This window comes from Heterodontus francisci, chromosome 11, assembly GCF_036365525.1.
Source record: "Heterodontus francisci isolate sHetFra1 chromosome 11, sHetFra1.hap1, whole genome shotgun sequence".
Taxonomy (NCBI): Eukaryota; Metazoa; Chordata; class Chondrichthyes; order Heterodontiformes; family Heterodontidae; genus Heterodontus; species Heterodontus francisci.
Window position 1 is genome coordinate 88,965,231 of NC_090381.1, and position 12,351 is coordinate 88,977,581.

Sequence of the window (12,351 nt, forward strand, 5' to 3'; positions counted from 1 at the left end):
GGTGTGACTATAAGTGAGGCAGGTATGGGGATTCAGAAGGTAGCAATGGAGGAGCCTCAGCCCTTGCACTTGTCCAACAGGTTTGATGTTCTTGCAGCTTGTGTGGACGAGCGCTGGGACTGCAGGGAGGATGAGCAAACTGATCACACCACCGTGATGCAGCGGCCATTCAAGTCGGGGGAGTAAAAAGGAATGTAGTAGTAGGGAACAATATAGTTAGGAGGATAGATACTGTACTTTGCAGCTGAAAGCGTGAGTCCAAATGCTGTGTTGCCAGCCCAGTGCCAGGGTTAAGGACATCTCCTCAGGCTGGAGAGAAACATGGAGTGGGAGGGGTAGAATCCAGTTGTCGTGGTCCTTGTGGTTACCAAGGAAGAGATGCTTCAGGTACAGGCTAGGTACATTCCAAAAAGGACGAAAAGTAAGGGAACCAAAACAGGGCTCCTTGGATGATGAGGGAGATAAGAGATGATGATGAAACAAAAGGGGGGTGTATGAATAAAAGGTAATTAGGCAAGATACTGTACTGTGTACAGTGTTGGTCACCTTATTTAAGGAAGGATGTAAATGCGTTGGAAGCAGTTCAGAGAAGGTACACTAAACTAATAGCTTGAATGGGCAGGTTGTCTTATGAGTAAAGGTTGGAGAGGCTAGGTTCATATCTGCTGGAGTTTAGAAGAGTAAGAGGCACTTGATTGAAACATATAAGATCGTGAGGGAACTTGACAGTGGATGTGGAAAGGATGTTTCCTCTTAGAGTCATAGTGAGATACAGCACTGAAACAGGTCCTTCGGCCCACTGAGTCTGTGCCGGCCATCAACCATCCATTGATACTAATCCTACATTAATCCCATTTTCTCTCTCACATCCCCACCTTCCCTCAATTCTCCTACCACCTACCTACCCTAGGGGCAATTTACAATGGCCAATTGACCTATCAACCTGCAAGTCTTTGGCTGTGGGAGCACCCGGCAGAAACCCACACAGTCACAGGGAGAACTTGCAAACTCCACACAGGCAGCACCCAGAACCAAACCCAGGTTGCTGGAGCTGTGAGGCTGCAGTGCTAACCACTGCGCCACCCTTGTGGCAGAATCTCAAACTAGGGGTCACTGTTTAAAAATAAGGGGTTGCCCATTTAAGACAGAGATGAGGAGAAATTTTTTCTCTGAGGGTTATGAGTCTTTGGAATTCTCTTCCTCAAAAGGCGGTGGAAGCAGAGTCTTTAAATATTTTTAAGGCAGAAGTAGATAGATTCTTGATAAGCAAGCGGATGAAAGATTATTGGGGGTAGGCGGGAATGAGGAGTCGAGGTTACAATCAGATCAGCCACGATCTTGTTGAATGGTGGAGCAGGCTCAAAGGGCCGACTCCTGCTCCTAATCTGTATGTTCATATAAGAGCTCATGGTGTTGGGGGTAATAAATTAGCATGGATAGAGGATTGGCTAACTTACAGGCAACAGAGAATCAGGATAAATGGGGCATTTTCAGGTTGGCAAACAGTAACTAGTGGAGTGCCACAGGGATCAGAGCTGAGGCCTCAACTATTTATGATCTATATTAATGACTGGGATGAAGTGACCGAGTGTATTGTAGCCAAATTTGTGGACGATACAGCAATAGGTAGAAAAGCAAGTTGTGAGGAGGACACAGAGATATAGATAGGTTAAGCGAGTGGGCAAAAATTTGGCAGATGGAGCATGATGTGGGAAAATGTAAGGTTGTCCACATTGACAGGAAGAATAGAAAAGCAGAATATTATTTGCATCGAGAGAGACTGCAGAATGCAGCGGTACGTGTCCATGTATATGAATCACAAAAGGTTAGCATGCAGGTACAGCAAGTAATTAGGAAGACAAATGGAATGTTGGTATTTACTGCAAGGAAGATTGAGTCTAAAAGTAGGGAAGCCTTGCTACAACTGTACAGGGCATTGTTAAGATTGCACATGGAGCATTGTTTACAGTTTTGGTCTCTTTACTGAAGGAGGGATAGCCTCGCATTGGAAGCAGTTCAGAGAAGATTCACTAGGCTGATTCCTGAGATGAAGAGGTTGTCTTTGTTAAATGGGGTCTTACTTGAGCACTTGTAAACAGACACTTACCAAGACTGGGAAAGGGTTTTGAGTATGGAGTTACATATTTGTATTCCTTTTATTCTGCACAATAAATGTGAAATTGAGTAAAGATAGGTTCCAACATTATCCTTCCATCACAAGCTTTCTGGAATTTAACATGGTAGCAGAGGATGGTTGCCTAAAACTGAAGGTTGGAAACTAGGATTTTTTTTTACATAGGAAACTAAAATTTCATGGGCTATTGTGGAAAATATGGCGGAAAGCAAGTATAAATTGTCAGGGTATGATTACCCTCCAATGTTCTCTGAGTCTGAACCATATGACCAGTGGAAGAATGAAGTGGATCTGTGGACACAGATTACATCTCTACCAAAGAGAAAACAAGGTGTGGCCTTGGCGTTGTCACTTCCTACCAAAAGTAAACTCAGAAGTTAAGTGTTTTGTGAACTGGATGCTTGGCAGTTGGATACTGATGAAGGATTGGATCTTCTGTTAGAATTCTTGGATGAAATTTACAAGAAAGATAACCTATTGAATGCATATAAGACATGGTCAGCCTTTGATAGATTTTGGAAAATAGATGGTTATTCAATGAAGGAATATATCATGAGCTTTAACAGACTAGATAGACGATTGAGGAAATTCAATTTGGAGATCCCTGGTTTATTTCTAGCATTTAAATTGTTAGATTGTGCTACGGTGTCGCATATGGACAGGCTCCTGGTTCTAATTGGCATTCGGTTCTTGGACAAAGCCTCACTGTTGGATCAAATGTCTGCTGCCTTAAAGAAATTTCTGGGGAAATAGTCATTTCCTGCAGCCCTGGTAGAACAAACAGGGCATTCTACGGTGACACAAAGAATGAAGGACTCAATATTTACTAGATTTTGAAATGGTCCAGATACTGGAAGCAGACATAAGTACATTGGAAGAGTTAAAGATTGGAGGAATGAGGATGAAAGCACCTTTAGCAGGTCTGACTATTACAGTGGAAGACAGAGTTGGAACAGCAATCATAGGCGAATAAATCCCAGGAATGCCCAGCTAAAAGGTGCTTCAGATGTGACTCAAAGTATCGTTAAGCAATGAACTGCCCAAGCGGAGGGGCAGAGTCCTCGGAATAACACACGATGCAGATAATTATGAGGCAGAAGAGGAAGATACTGACAAATCTGAACAAATTGTATTAGTCACAAGGAGTTTTAGTCCTGTGATGAATGTGTCAGTTGCAGATTCATTCAACTGTGCTTATATTGGATTGTGCTTGCATGTTGACAGTATGTGGAACTGATTGGTTACAATGTTATCTGGATTCACTTAGTAGTGAGGATCGACACAAGGTTAAGGAGTATAAAAGTACTACCAAATTGAGCTCTAAAGAAGGGTCACTGACCTGAAACGTTAACTCTGCTTCTCTCTCCACAGATGCTGCCAGACCTGCTGAGTATTTCCAGCATTTCTTGTTTTTACTACCAGCTTTAGGTTTGGTGATGATAACACATTGAAGTCACTGAAGAAAGTAGTAATTCCATGTAAAATAGCTGGAGTAAGCCACTTTATCAGTACTGCTGTAGTCTCTAGTGAGATACCTGTTGAGTAAGCCTTCAATGAAAAAGGCACAAACAAAAGTTGATATGGAGCATGATAAGGCCGACAGGAAAGTGGAGTTAAGGCCACAACCAGATCAGTCATGATCTTAGGGAATGGCAGAGCAGGCTTGAGGGGCCGAATGGACTATTCCTGCTCCTATTTCTTAATGTCAGCATACATGTTGAACCTTGTGTTTCTGGATGATGTTGCTGAAGGGTTGCATGTATATGAGAAATGGGAATGGGCCAAGGATAGAACACTGGGGAATTTCAGAGGTACTGGCGCATGATCAGGAAGAGAAGCCATTGCAGTTGATTCTCTGGCTAGGATTGGAAAGACAGGAATGAAACCAGATGAGGGCAGTCCTACGCAGCTGGATGGCGGAGAGGCATTGGAGGAGCATAAGTATGATCAATCATGTCAAAGACTGCAGAGAGATTGATAAGATGAGGAGGGATAGCTGTATTAATTGCATAATGAAATAAGTACGACAAATAATTAATATAATAAGATGGAGATAATTAAATGTATTCCAAAAATGTCTCACCAGCAGTTTTGCACAATAAACTTGCAAAAATAATTAATGCAAAATGCATTTTAGTCAGTGAGACATACTTAAAGATACAGCTGCCATTGTGGTAGTTCAAATTGCAAAGAGCAATGTGTATGCACCAGCTACCACCACAACAACAATTTATATTTATATAATGCCTTTAATGCAATAAAATGTCCCATGGGTTATCTTTAAGAAAGAGATGCTTCAGGTACAGACTAGGTACATTCCAACAAGGGTGAAAGGTAGGGAAACAAAAACAGGACTTCTTGGATGATGAGGGAGATAAGAGATTGTGATGAAACAAAAAAGAGTGTGTATGATGCATGTCAGGTGAATTCTTCAAGCGAGAACCAGGCCATATACAATAAGTTGAGAGGGGAGGTGAAGAGAAAAATAAGATTGGCAAAGAGAGAATATGAGAAAAGAATGGCAGTCAACATAAAAACAGAACCCAAAAATGTAAACAGTAAGCTTGTAGTACGAGGTGGAATGAGGCCTATTAGGGACAAAGAGGGTAATATATGCTTACAGGCACAGGGCAAGGCTTAATGAGTGCTTTGTATCAGTGTTCACTAAGGAAGTGGAGGCAATGGATAGAGTAAAAATTGAGAGAGAGGAAGTACTTACCCCAGGCTGCTAATGGAAGTTGGGATAGAGATAGTGGAAGGTCTTGCCATAATCTTCCAATCTTTCATGGATACGGGAGAGGTGCCAGAGGATTGGAGAGTGGCAAATGTGACACCGTTATTCAAGAAAGGGTGTAAGAAAAGTCCTAGCAACTACAGGCCAGTTAATTTAACATCAGTGGTGGGTAAGGTTTTGGAAACAATAATCAGGTTAAAAAAAAATCAACAGACACTTGGAGATTTGAGTTAATTAGGGAGAATCAACACGGATTTGTAAAAGGCATATCATGCTTCACTAATCTAATTTAATTTTTGATGAAGTAGGTTAAGGTCCCTCTGACCCTCTGTACTTCCTGTGGTCCTACTATCCATTGTATATTCCCTTGCCTTGTTAGTCCTCCCAAAATGCATCTCCTCACACTTCTCAGGAATAAATTCCATTTGCCACTGCTCTGCCCATTTTATCAGCCCACCTATATCGTCCTGTAATCTAAGGCTTTCCTCCTCACTATTTACGACACCACCAATTTTCGTGCCATATGTGTCCAAAGTTCTCTGTTATTTATTGAGCTGGAAATCAGGTGGTTCCTCAGAAAGGCTTGTTGTTGTTTCTGGAAGTCTGGTGGTTTCCCAGAAAGGCTTGTTTTCCTCACAAGACCTCTCAGTGCCCCTTTTAAAAAAAAAAAAAACATTTCTGGGAACTGTTTTTCAAAGTCAAGTTGTCTTTACATGACCCCCTATGAAAATCCCAAAGTTTAATATTTCTTCAATCTTTCAAAAATGAATCCTCAAAAAGTATATTTAACAAAACAGAGAGGCACTTTTGTAACACATGGTTAGGTTGGAAAAGCTAGGTTTGTTCTTCCTGGAGCAAAGGAGATTGAGGGGAGATTTAATAGAGGTGTGCAAGACCATCTCCAATAAGAGAGAATCTAACCATCTCCCCTGGATATTCATTGGCATTACAATCACTGAATCCCCCAAAATCAACATCCTGGGGGCTTACCATTGACCTGAAACTGAACTGGAGTAGCCGTATAAATACTGTGGCTACAAGAGCAGGTCAGAGGCTAGGAATCCTGCGGCGAGTAACTCACCTCCTGACTCCCTAAAGTCTGTCCACCATCTACAAGGCACAAGTCAGAAGTGTGATGAGTACTCTCCACTTGCCTGGATGGGTACAGCTCCAATGACACTCAGGAAGCTCAACACCATCCAGCACAAAGCAACCCATCCAAAAACATTCACTCTCTCCACCACCGATGCACAGTGGCAGCAGTGTGTACCATCTGCAAGATGTACTGCAGCAATGCACCAAGGCTCCTTAGACAGCACCTTCCAAACCCATGACCTCTACCACCTAGAAGGACAAGGGCAGCAGATGCATGGTGTCATGCAGACCCTCAGCTGCCAAGAATGAGGTATATTAATTTTGCCATATGAACATTGAATTTTAAACTATTGCTGGAGTGAAGAAATGACTTGTTTGAAGATCACCAGACACTTGGCTGGAAGAACATTTGCATTCTAAGAGACAGTGCTGAGAGAGACAAAAGAATTACTCCCTGATCCAATTAACCCAAATGGATTTTGATCACCAGATATTGAAGGTGCATTCCAGGGACTGCTAAGATGACTAATTGGCTGGTCCAGTTTTTTGAACTATCTGCAGGACAGTTTGAATTGAGAAGGCAGTTTGCAACTGAAGCTGGAATAAGGAAGCGTCTCTCCTGGCTGTGTCTCTCTCTCACTTTCTCCCAAGCCACTAGACCCACGGAAGACACATAAACCTCAAGAGAGAAAAAACCTCGAGAGAAAAAACTCCAACAGCGATTCAAGTTGAAAAGCGTGAACTGGGCCCCAATGAACAGCAGGACTTACCGGCAACCAAAGACTCCACATTGAACTCAAAGGACTTTAATTATAATCCCGATATTGCCTCAAACTTTTCTCCTTTATTCTTTTCTGCCTTTTCTGTCTCTATCTGTGTGTGTTTATCGCGTATGCATGCTAGCGTGGTCACATCGCATATTTGTAGTCGTTAACCAGATTAGAGTTTAAGATTAATAAACTTTCACCTTTCTTATTTAAATCTAAGAAAACCTGTCTGATTTATTTGCCTTACAATTGGAGCAGTGAACAAGGATTTGCTGAGAGGGAAGCTAAAAACAGTGTTTCTAAAATTAAACTCTGTTATGGTTAAACCAGGCAAAGGTTGAGAGGGAGCCCCAGACCCTTTCTCACCTAGTCGTAATAATGGGAACACCACCACCTGCAAGTTCCCCTCTAAGCCAAACACCAGCCTGACTTGGAACTATATCGCTGTTCATTCACTGTCGCTGGGTCAAACTCCTGGAATTCCCTTCCTAACAGCACTGTAGGTGTACCTACCCAACATGGACTGCAGTAGTTCAAGAAGGCAGTTCACCACCACCTTCTCTAGGGCAATAAATGCTGGCCTAGCATTCCCAGGAACGAAAAAAAAATTATGACAGGTTTAGATAAGTTAGACAAGGAAAAACTGTTCCCATTAACTAATGGTACAAGGACGAGGGGACACAGATTGAAAGTTTTGGGCAAGAGATGCAGGGGAAATAGGAGGAAGAACTTTTTTTAAACGCAGTGGGTGGTAATGACCTGGAACTCATTGCCCACAAGGATGGTGGAAGCAATGACCATCAATGACTTCAAAAGGAAATTGGATGGCCACTTGAAGGAGGTGAACCTACAGGCCTACAGACATCAAGCATGGGAGTGGGACTGGCTGGATAACTCCATGGAGAGCCCACATGGACTTGATGGGAAGCATTCGTAAGAGCTGGAAGGCTAGGAACAGATGAAGCACTTGAGGAATATAAAGACAGTAGGAAGGAACTTAAGCAAGGAGTTAGGAGGGCTAAAAGGGGTCATGAAAAGTCATTGGAAAACAGGATTAAGGAAAATCCCAAGGCTTTTTAAACGAATATAAAGAGCAAGAGGGTAACCAGGGAAAGGGTTGGCCCACTCAAGGACAGAGATGGGAATCTATGTGTGGAGCCAGAGGAAATGGGTGAGGTACTAAATGAGTACTTTGCATCAGTATTCACCAAAGAGAAGGACTTGATGGATGATGAGCCTAGGGAAGGGAGTGCAGATAGTCTCAGTCATCTCATTATCAAAAAGGAGGAGGTGTTGGGTGTCTTGCAAAGCATTAAGGTAGATAAGGCAAGGGAAGAAATTTCTGGGGCCTTGACAGAAATCTTTGCATCCTCATTGGCCACAGGTGAGGTCCCAAAAGACTGGAGAATAGCCAATGTTGTTCCTTTGTTTAAGAAGGGTAGCAAGGATAATCCAGGAAATTATAGGCCGGTGAGCCTTACGTCAGTGGTAGGGAAACTATTAGAGAGGATTCTTCGGGACTGGATTTACTCCTATTTGGAAACAAACAAACTTATTAGCGAGAGGCAGCATGGTTTTGTGAAGGGGAGGTTGTGTCTCACTAATTTGATTGAGTTTTTTGAGGAAGTGACAAAGATGATTGATGAAGGAAGGGCAGGGGATGTTATCTATATGGACTTCAGTAAAGCCTTTGACAAGGTCCCTCATGGCAGACTGGTGCAAAAGGTCACACGGGATCAGAGGTGAGCTGATAAGGTGGATACAGAACTGGCTCGGTCATAGAAGACAGAGGGTAGCAGTGGAAGAGTGTTTTTCTGAATGGAGGGATGTGACTCGTGGTGTTCCGCAGGGATCAGTGCTGCGACTTTTGCTGTTTGTAGTAAATATAAATGATTTGGAGGAAGATGTAGCTGGTCTGATTAGTAAGTTTGCGGACGACACAAAGGTTGGTGGAGTTGCGGATAATGATGAAGATTGTCAGAGGAAATAGCAAGATATAGATCGGTTGGAGACTTGGGCGGAGAAATGGCAGATGGAGTTTAATCCGGACAAATGTGAGGTAATGCATTTTGGAAGGTCTAATGCAGGTGGGAGGTATACAGTAAATGGCAGAACCCTTAGGAGTATTGACAGGCAGAGAGATCTTGGCGTACAGGTCCACAGGTCACTGAAGGTGGCAATGCAGGTGGATAAGGTAGTCAAGAAGGCATACGGCATGCTTGCCTTCATCGGTCAGGGCATAGAGTATAAAAATTGGCAAGTCATGCTGCAGCTGTACAGAACTTTAGTTAGGCCACACTTAGAATATTGCGTGCAATTCTGGTCGCCACACTACCAGAAGGACGTGGAGGCTTTAGAGAGGGTACAGAAGAGGTTTACCAGGATGTGGCCTGGTCTGGAGGGCGTTAGCTATGAGGAGAGGTTGGACAAATTCGGATTGTTTTCACTGGAACGACGGAGGTGGAGGGGTGACATGATAGAGATTTACAAAATTATGAGCGGCATGGACAGAGTGGATAGTCAGAAGCTTTTTCCCAGGGTGTAAGAGTCAGTTACTAGGGGACATAGGTTTAAGGTGTGAGGGGCAAAGTTTAGAGGGGATGTGCGAGGCAAGTTCTTTCCACAGAGGGTGGTGAGTGCCTGGAACTTGCTGCCGGGGAGGTGGTGGAAGCAGATACGATAGCGACGTTTAAGAGACATCTTGACAAATACATGAATAGGATGGGAATAGAGGGATACGGACCCCGGAAGTGCAGAAGGTTTTAGTTTAGGCAGGCATCAAGATCGGCGCAGGCTCAGAGGGCCAAATGGCCTGTTCCTGTGCTGTTCTTTGTTCTGTGCCTTGTGACTCTCTGACTCTAAGGTACTTCACAGGAAATATGGCACTGTGGCACATACAATATTAGGTCAGATGACCAAAAGCTTGGTCAAAGAGGTAGGTTTTAGGAGTGTCTTATAAGAGCAGAGAGGTGTTGGGAGGGTATTCCAGAGCTTCGGCTCTAGGCAATTGAAAGGCTAGAATTAGAGGAGCACAGATATCTCGGAGTGTTGCGGGGCTGGAGGAGATTACAGAGATAGGGAGGGGCACGGTCATAGAGGGATTTGAAAACAAGGCTGAGAATTTTAAGATCAAGATGTTACTTGACTGGGAGACAATGTAGGTCAGCGAGGGCTTATAGGTAAATGGGACTTGTTGTAAGCTAAGGTACAGGCAGCAGAGTTTGGATGGCCTCAAGTTTATGCAGGGTAGAATGTGGGAGACCAGCACAGGAAAGTGTTGGAGTAGTTAAGTCTAGAGGTAACGGAGGCATGAATGAGGCGTTTTAGAAGATGAGCTGAGACAGGAGCAAAGTTGAGAGACATTATAGAAGTGGAAATAGGCAGTCAAAGTGATGGCATGAATGTGATTGGAAGTTCACTTTCAGATCAAATGTACTAGCAAGGTTAAAAAGAGACTGGCTTAATCCTAGACTGTTGGCAGAGAGAGGGAATGGAGTTTGAAGTGGGGACTGAAAACAACAGTTTGTCTTCCCAATATTTAATAGGAGGAAATTTCTGCTTACCCAGTACTGAATGCCGGATAAGCAGCCTGATAGTTTACTAACAGTGGAGAAATCGAGAAAGGTGATGGTGAGGTCGAGCTGGGTGCTGACAGCATATATGTACCATGAACAATATTACAGAACTATTATGTATATAAAATATACACTAAACATTTCACAATCACATAGTCAGAGGATATGTTGTGTTATGTTCTAATATATAAAATATTATCTGGGTCACAGTATTGAGTTGATTGAATATTAAAATTGCACTTTTATTACAGTTTTAAGGCATTGGAGTCGGTTAGCTCAGTTGCACCTAGAGCGTAACGTAGGAAAACGTCAACAGCACGGGTACAATCCCTGTAACGGCAGTAGTAGTTCATGGAGGCCTGTCTCTTTGCCTTGCCCCACACTTGAGGAGTGGCGCCCCTCAAGCTATACATTACCAACTGTCTCACTAATGGAGAGAGATGCACCTGTTCTTTTGGGACTATGGCTAGAACAACAACTGCTAAAGGTTGTATTTTCAGGGTCAAATGATGTTGACTTCCATATAAATTAATTTAAATGATTTACCTTGTCAATCTTAGATCTTACTCTTTTTTAGTAAGCTATTTTTTGTTCAGAAAGAAGGATGCAAGTGCTGGAGAATGAAACTCTTTCTATTTCAGGTACCCAGTGTCCATGTAACTTTTTGGGATTTCTGATTATGCCACCACAAGGATAACCTTGATGTAATAGATGGTAAAAATGTTAGTTGAGTTCAACTAAAATCTCGAAGTTAATTCACAAGGTAGCAGGGCTGGGAAGTGTGATTGAGGATTCAGAGAATGAAAGTTGGTTTGGTCCTTTCACAAATACTTTGGCTGAGTTGACTCAATTCGTTTAGGCTCAGCAGAGGTAATTGGCTGGATATTCTGCTTAACAGGAAGGAAAAATCCATGATCAGGGACAGTCAGTTTAAAATAAAAACTTCCAGGGTAAGCTTTGGTCAGTCAGGTTCAACAAAAGCTACAGAATAATTAGAATTTATTTTGTTTAATTCAAGCAAGACTACTCACTAATAGTGGGATAGTCCAAAATAATGAACATGCAGTACCAATAGGAGAGTCCAATCATAACTGTTGCTCTGTATGTTTACTAGTTGCATTTTTTAAAAAAAAAAAGCTTTAGCAAATATATATGGCCACATAACTAATAGACTTGCCAACAAAGTTGAAATCCAGGGAATAAAAGGGACATAGACTTGGCCATACAGGTCACAATTTCAAACTTTACAGGTGAAACAAAGCATGGAAGTATTGTGAAGAGGATGTGATAGACTTCAAGAAGACAAAGGCTGGTGGAATGGGCAGACATGTGGCAGATGAGATTTGATGCACAAAAGTGTGAAGTGATACATCTTGGTGGGAAGGATGAGAACAGGCAATACAAACTAAAGGGTTCAATTCTAAAGGGAGTACAGGAACAAAGACCTGATGATATAGGTACACAAATTGTTGTAGATGGCAGGGCAGGTTGAGAAAGTGGTTAAAAAGGCATACAGGATCCTGGGCTTTGAGTACAAAAAAAATCAAGCAAGTTACGATGAACCTTTATAAAACACTGGTTTGGCCTCAACTGGAGTAGTGTCCAATTCTGGGCACCAGACTTTAGGAAAGATGTGAAAGTTTTACAGAAGTACAGAAAAGATTTACAAGAATGGTTCCAGGAACAGTGGAGTTCAGTTACATGGATAGATTGGAGAAGCTGGGGTTGTTCTCCTTAGAGAAGGTTGAGAGAAGATTTGTTAGAGGTGTTCAAAATCATGAGGGGTCTAAACAGAGTAGATAGAAACTGTTCCCAGTGGTGGAAGGTTCTAGAACCAGAAGAGACAGATTTAAGGTGATTTGCAAAAGAACAAAAGGTAACATGAGAAAAAACTTTATTTTTTAAAGTTATTGGTTATGATCTGGAATGCATTGCTTGAGAGGGTGGTGAAGGTAGTTTCAATTGTGGCTTTCAAAACAAAATGCAGGATGACAGAGAAAGGGGGAGCAAGATTAGCTAAATTGTTCTTGCGTAGTGCCGGAACAG